At 38.4% G+C, this 7,046-nt stretch overlaps 1 long non-coding RNA gene across 1 annotated transcript; it reads right to left on the bottom strand.

Annotated features, from left to right (window-relative positions):
* Positions 1-672: 672 nt before the first annotated feature.
* LOC129423284 (uncharacterized) lies at positions 673-5,392 on the bottom strand. The gene is made up of 5 exons (XR_012367688.1): positions 4,718-5,392; positions 4,064-4,280; positions 3,796-3,912; positions 1,007-1,089; positions 673-758 (listed from the first exon to the last, which is right to left on the bottom strand). It is a non-coding gene; the product is annotated as an uncharacterized lncRNA (long non-coding RNA).
* Positions 5,393-7,046: the final 1,654 nt, after the last annotated feature.

Genomic DNA, 7,046 nt, shown 5'->3' with positions numbered 1-7,046 from the left:
ACAGATTAGAAAGACAGAAACTTGCAGACTGGATGATGAATGGACAGACAGACAGACAGATTAGATAGACAGGTCTAGGGAGGATGTATGGAAGAATGGGAGGGAGAATATATGGATGAGAGGATGTATGAATTTATGGATGGACAGATAGAGAGTTGGTAGTATAAGTGTTACCTTTAAGTGATTGTGAGACAGGCAGATGAGGGTCATTTTCTGCTGCAGAAGAGGTTTGTACAGCAGCACTGGAGTCTTTTGGACCTAAAGAAAGTGTAAAGTGATTAGATAGACAGAATATGCTGACTGAATGATGAATGGACAGACAGATGGACAGGTCTAGGTAGGACGTATGGATGGATGGTAGGGAGGATGTATGGATGGAAGAATGGACAGACAGAGAGTTAGTAGTATAAGTGTTACCTTTAAGTGATTGTGAGACAGACAGATGAGGGTGCTTGGCTGCTGCAGAAGAGGTTTGTACAGCAGCACTGGAGTCTTTTGGACCTAAAGAAAGTGTAAAATGACAGATTAGAAAGACAGAAACTTGCAGACTGGATGATGAATGGACAGACAGACAGACAGACAGATTAGATAGACAGGTCTAGGGAGGATGTATGGATGAGAGGATGTATGAATTTATGAATGGACAGATAGAGAGTTGGTAGTATAAGTGTTACCTTTAAGTGATTGTGAGACAGGCAGATGAGGGTCATTGGCTGCTGCAGAAGAGGTTTGTACAGCAGCACTGGAGTCTTTTGGACCTAAAGAAAGTGTAAAATGACAGATTAGATAGACAGAAACTTGCAGACAAGATGATGAATGGATAGACAGACAGACAAGATATACAGAAACTTGCAGACTGGATGATGAATGGACAGACAGACAGACAGACAGACTAGATAGACAGGTCTAGGGAGGATGTATGGAAGAATGGGAGGGAGAATATATGGATGAGAGGATATATGAATTTATGGATGGACAGATAGAGAGTTGGTAGTATAAGTGTTACCTTTAAGTGATTGTGAGACAGACAGATGAGGGTCATTGGCTGCTGCAGAAGAGGTTGTACAGCAGCACTGGAGTCTTTTGGACCTAAAGAAAGTGTAAAATGACAAATTAGAAAGACAGAAACTTGCAGATTGGATGATGAATGGACAGACAGACAGACAGACAGACTAGATAGACAGGTCTAGGGAGGATGTATGGAAGAATGGGAGGGAGAATATATGGATGAGAGGATATATGAATTTATGGATGGACAGATAGAGAGTTGGTAGTATAAGTGTTACCTTTAAGTGATTGTGAGACAGACAGATGAGGGTCATTGGCTGCTGCAGAAGAGGTTTGTACAGCAGCAATGGAGGCCTTTGGACCTAAAGAAAGTGTAAAATGACAGATTAGATAGACAGAAACATGCTGACTGAATGATGAATGGACAGACAGATGGACAGGTAGGTAGGACGTATGGATGGATGGTAGGGAGGATGTATGGATGGGAGGATGGACAGATAGAGAGTTGGTAGTATAACGCTGGTTTCACACCGCAAGCGTGAGCAGCGCATGCTCGCGTGGCAGGACCGTCGCTGAAGCAGCAGTGCTGCGATCATTTCAGCATCGGCTCTATTTTTGCTGTGCTGCTCACGCTCAATTAAAGTGACAGTGCATTGTTTATGTTTTAAATGGTCATGGATCGACGTAAAAAAGTGTAATTTTACTATAAAATCATAAATGTGACGCCAAGTGTGTTTCAAACAGTCATGACTTTGAGCAACTTAAAAGAAAGCAATGAAATATTTAAAGAGGCCCTTCCACATAAAACCGTTTTTACTTGTATTTTTTGATATGTGTTAGGTCCATGTGTGTTTGTGTTGTGTCGTGAATGTGAAAATTAACTTCCACCTCCTCTGTCAGCTCTAGCCACTGAAAAGAAATAAGCGGAGAAATCAGGTCAGTTTGAAAAGCTTATCAGTGTGACGTGGAACTGATCGAGGTCATTAATATTCATGAGCTCTTCAACTTGAGACCGTGCCCACATATTACGTGTAGTTGAGTTTGTTTTCATAACAAGTTACAGCAAGCAAGGATGGCTAAACGTCAACCGTACCGTATTCGGGCCATTGTTTTTCGTCGAGAGACATCATTCCTATTAAACGAGGGAATCATAACAGTTGCTACATGTTTGGATGTTCAGAAGAACGCAGGATGTGAAGAGAGACTGCGATTAAAAAGCAATGCTCCTCCATCAATATTGGATCCGGACAGAATGGCGCAGCTTATGTGAGTAAAACACTTTAGTACTATGTGTCACTGTGGCGGCCGGTGTTTTCTCTTCCGAGGGACGCAAATTCATGTTGCACACACGTTGAAAGGGTGTATAATAAAAGACACGCGTGTTTGTGTGAGTAAAACACTTTAGTACTATGTGTCACTATCAGTTGCGGCCATGATTTCTCTTCAGAGGGACGCGATTCACGCGAATTCATGATGCACACGCATTGAATGTGATAAAAAACACATGTGTGTGTTTGTGCATTCGTTACACGCGTGTCGAAGGGTTTATGTAAAAGACGTGTGTGTGTGTGTGTGTGTGTGTGTGGGGGGGGGGGCGCTGCTACACGCGCATCGAAAGGGTTTACGATAAAAGACACATGTGTTTTTTTGTGCGTGGGTTTACGATAAAAGACACGCGTGTGTGTGTCAAAAGGGTTTATGATAAAATATGCGTGTGTAAGAAAGACACTGTGTCTTAAGACACTCACTTAACATTAAACTGATTACACATGAGATTAAATTGAAAGTTAGTTTGAACGATAAACTGTTATCCAATCATAGCAGTGGGCGTTTACATCCAAGTCGTCAAAGCAGCCCGCCCATTAAAACGGATCACTTCTCTAACCAGCCTCAAAATCAGGGTACAAAATGGCCTATTACTTATTGCTTTGATGTTTTTGGATGTAAAAACCATGCAAACGTCATGAGTAGACCTCAGACAACAGTCTAAAACAATAAAAACGCCAGAGGAAGGGCACCTTTAAAAACACCAGAAGATCGCTGTCATTCACTGTCTGCCCAGCACTAAATGAGTCCTCATCTATAATCTTCAGAGAAATAGATACATCTATAAATCTATGCTTAAACTGTTGAAGGGAAACACGATCGACTACTTCATGCTGTCAATCACTGAGTGATTTTTTTATTTTATCGTAAAACTTCAGAGATACAGATTTAATAATGTGCCATGGGCTTTTTATGTTTATAATTGTGTATCTATATCTGTCATTACACGGACCAGAACAGCACGAAAACAATGTGGGTTAAACAAATCACAGTTACATAAATTACACTGACCATCAAAATTCAAAAAGCATCTTGAAGAGGTTTTGCTGATTAATGCATGTAAAATAAAGTAATGAGAAGTTGAGATTTTTATACTGTTATTAAACTGCACAGTATGTGCTGCAAACGCAGCCGTTGTGATAGCACAATGGACACGCGCAGCAAACGCTCTCCTCACGAACTGCTCACGCTACGGATACGCGCTGCTCATGCTTGCGGTGTGAAACCGGCGTAAGTGTTACCTTTAAGTGATTGTGAGACAGACAGATGAGGGACATTGGCTGCAGCAGAGGTTTGTACAGCAGCACTGGAGTCTAAAGAAAGTGTAAAGTGATTAGATAGACAGAAACTTGCAGACTGAATAATGAATGGACAGGTCTAGGTAGGACGTATGGATGGATGGTAGGGAGGATGTACGGATGAAAGAATGGACAGATAGAGAGTTAGTAGTATAAGTGTTACCTTTAAGTGATTGTGAGACAGGCAGATGAGGGACATTGGCTGCTGCAAAAGAGGTTTGTACAGCAGCACTGCAGTCCTCTGCTGTGAAATAGGTAATGTATGTGACAAGAAAGATTTCTGGAATAATTTAAAAAATAAACAGTGGTTACAAACACACATGCTAACGTATAGAGACACATATAAACATTCAGACACAATAAAGGGCAACTTCAACATTGGAATGTATTAGGCAAGGCAAGGCATTGGGATGTATTAAATAATGACCTACCAGAACATGTACACCCAGAATTTACAAGTTTACAGAAATTATTTGCAACTTTCCATTGCTCATTTATTTTTTGTTTGGCAACTTGTATTGCTTTTTTCGTTTCTTGCTTTTGTCTGCAGTGTTTGCAGGTTTTGCAAGACACAGAAATTTGGACATTGTATGATTTACATTTTTTGAAAGTTGATCCAGGCATCCTGTGACACAAGCATGAGAACACCTGTAAAAATCATTCAATGCAATGTTATATTGTTATGCTTCTACAAAATAGCATAGATCAATACAATTTTCATGCTGATTAACGTTGCTGGTGTGGGGCTGTTTTAAGATTACTTCAATAACTTAAATTAAACATGTCAAAGCTGGTCCAAGCCGTTTCAAGATGGTAAGGAGCTATACGAGTTAAGTGAGCTTTTTCAAGTGTATTATGAACTGGTGGATTAAATATCTTACATTTACACAGTACAGTACTAAGTGTAAGGAATAACATTAGCACATGCTGCAGACACTTTAATACATTATAAAATTTGAAAGATTTTCGCGTTAAACGGGAAACTACATGTGACCATGCAACTATACACATACTAAAATTATTATAGTTTACTTTGTATGCAATATCACCTAACAAACTGTTGGATGGATGGATGAATTGCTTACCGCTATATTTCTTTGCACAGCACACAGTGCGCGGGAGATGCAAAAGGAGAAATGCCGTGACCGGAAGTTGTCCAAGCAAAGCGAAAGGGAAAAATGCGTACCTGATAATATAAGTTAAATATTATACAACCCCCAAACATACATGCAGATTTCTCTACTAAAGTTCCATAACGAACCTTAACTAACCATTTTTATATATGTTATTCCTTATTGCATATGACAATATTGTATGTCTAACTTACTAATGTTCTGTAAAAAAACATGATTTTACTACAAGTGATTATTAAAAATTATGCTACAACGCGAGAGTGTGAAACTAACGTCATGCATATTGCATGAAAGAATCTACTTAGTTTATTGTTTGCTTAAAGCGTTAAAATCGTGATAAGGAGAATTATATCAACACATCTCAAATAAAAACGCGAAATGTCCGAGTATCCCAGTAACGTTGGAGGCGGTAACTTACGTCAAGTCTGTTATCCATTGGGCTGCCAACTCGCGTACGTGTCGCTATATAGTCTTTCATTTTTTCAAAAACTGTTGTTTTGCGATAACAGCTTTTCCCAGTAGATAACACTTTCTATTTAATTCAGTGTACATAAAGATTTCAACGTTCAGACAAAAAATTGAACAGGGGGGCATAAAAACCAGTAACTCCAGCAGAGAACTATCCTTCCGGCGCAGTTTTACGTTTTTGAAGCCGTAATACGTGTATATTGTACGTATAGGCATCTATTTAAACGTTTCATGCATACGTTTGCAATAGACACAGTTTACGTACAAATAGATACGTATTTTCATGAGATCACGTTGGAGGTCCACACAAAGGCACCACTAACACTAAAATACAAAAATGACAAAGAAATCTAACAAACAAAGAACAATATAGATGTCTTACCTTTACTTACATTTTTTAAAATTTAGACTTTAAAAAGCACAAAAATTTAAAAACTAAATTCAATAAAAACAAAGTGAAGAAACTCACATGTTCAGAACCACATGAGGGTGAGTATGAAATAATTATTTGGGGTGAACTATTCCCTTAAACAAATGAGACCTTTGTGTGAAGTGTTACCAAAATTGCCTCCTTAAGTTACATTCCACTGGGTTGAATACTGCTGTCCGTATAGGTTGCCAGCACTCACAGCAGCCCCACTCGCATATTTGCGGAGATGTCCCCGCCACTTTATGCCCAAGTTGATTGTATCCCGAGTCCCAACCACTTATTGGAATAATTCTTGCATCAGGGTCCATTATGATCTAAAACGCATGGAAAGCGACGGATGTGCCACTTTCTTCTGCTTTTAAAGCGCTCACCTGTGAACACGAGTTTTGTTTCAAACGCGTCTATATTTGAGTGCGCTTGTTGCGCATCTATTTAAAAGAAACTTGAGCGTGTCTTGATACGAATGGCCTCTAAAAGGGAAAAGATATACAAATCGTATAAAAAAATATCTAGATATAACTCATAGATGTAACAATTAATCGTTTAAGAGTAGTCATTATTCATCATTTATTGCAAGAGAAACAAAAAATTATTTGATGCAAAACTCATCAGTTTATTGGAAAAAAGCAAGTTTATATGAATATGACGTTTTCTCAAGTAAAACAAGTTAAAAGTAAAAAGGCTATATATTTGTTTTTTTGACACAATCTAGGCCTTTCTTGGGAAATTTGGCAATATACATTATAGTAAAAAATTAAAATAATGATGTTTTTTTCATCTGTTTCTCCTGCATACTTGATAAATCTTGCTTGTATTGTATATCGGGGGTTTCCAAACTTTTTCAACCCAACAGGTTATCCCAAGACACATCATTTTTTAGAAATGGAAATATAGTGGAAAACACAAACACATTTGTTCATTTTCAGTAGTTTTGAAAAATATTAAAATGCATTATGGTAAAGCTGCACAATTATGGTAAAAATCATAATTGTTTAGGCTATTTGCACTGAATTGGAAATGATATATTTGAAAAATAAAACGAATTTGCAGGCTGTAGAGAACAGTGCACTATTTCAGACTTATAAACATATAAAATACTAATTTATATAACATAATAGCAAAATAAACAACACGCAGATTTCCTAGCAAACCAGAACATTTGTTATTTGAGACGAGGTATTTGTTCAAGAGTTCAGTTTAGCAACTAGTCAAACCATTAAAAAAACCCTGAAACCGGAAGTAAAGTTCCGACCAGACGCATAATTGCGTCACCGCACGTGCATCCAATGAAACCGTCTATAGTAATGAAGGGCCACTGTAGCAGGGCCTGTTCAAAGGGGGCGTGCTCCCACAGTTTTATTGACATACATAAATGATATTGGA

Source organism: Misgurnus anguillicaudatus, chromosome 24 (assembly GCF_027580225.2).
Source record: "Misgurnus anguillicaudatus chromosome 24, ASM2758022v2, whole genome shotgun sequence".
NCBI lineage: Eukaryota > Metazoa > Chordata > Actinopteri > Cypriniformes > Cobitidae > Misgurnus > Misgurnus anguillicaudatus.
This window is presented reverse-complemented; position numbering and strand designations above follow the sequence as displayed.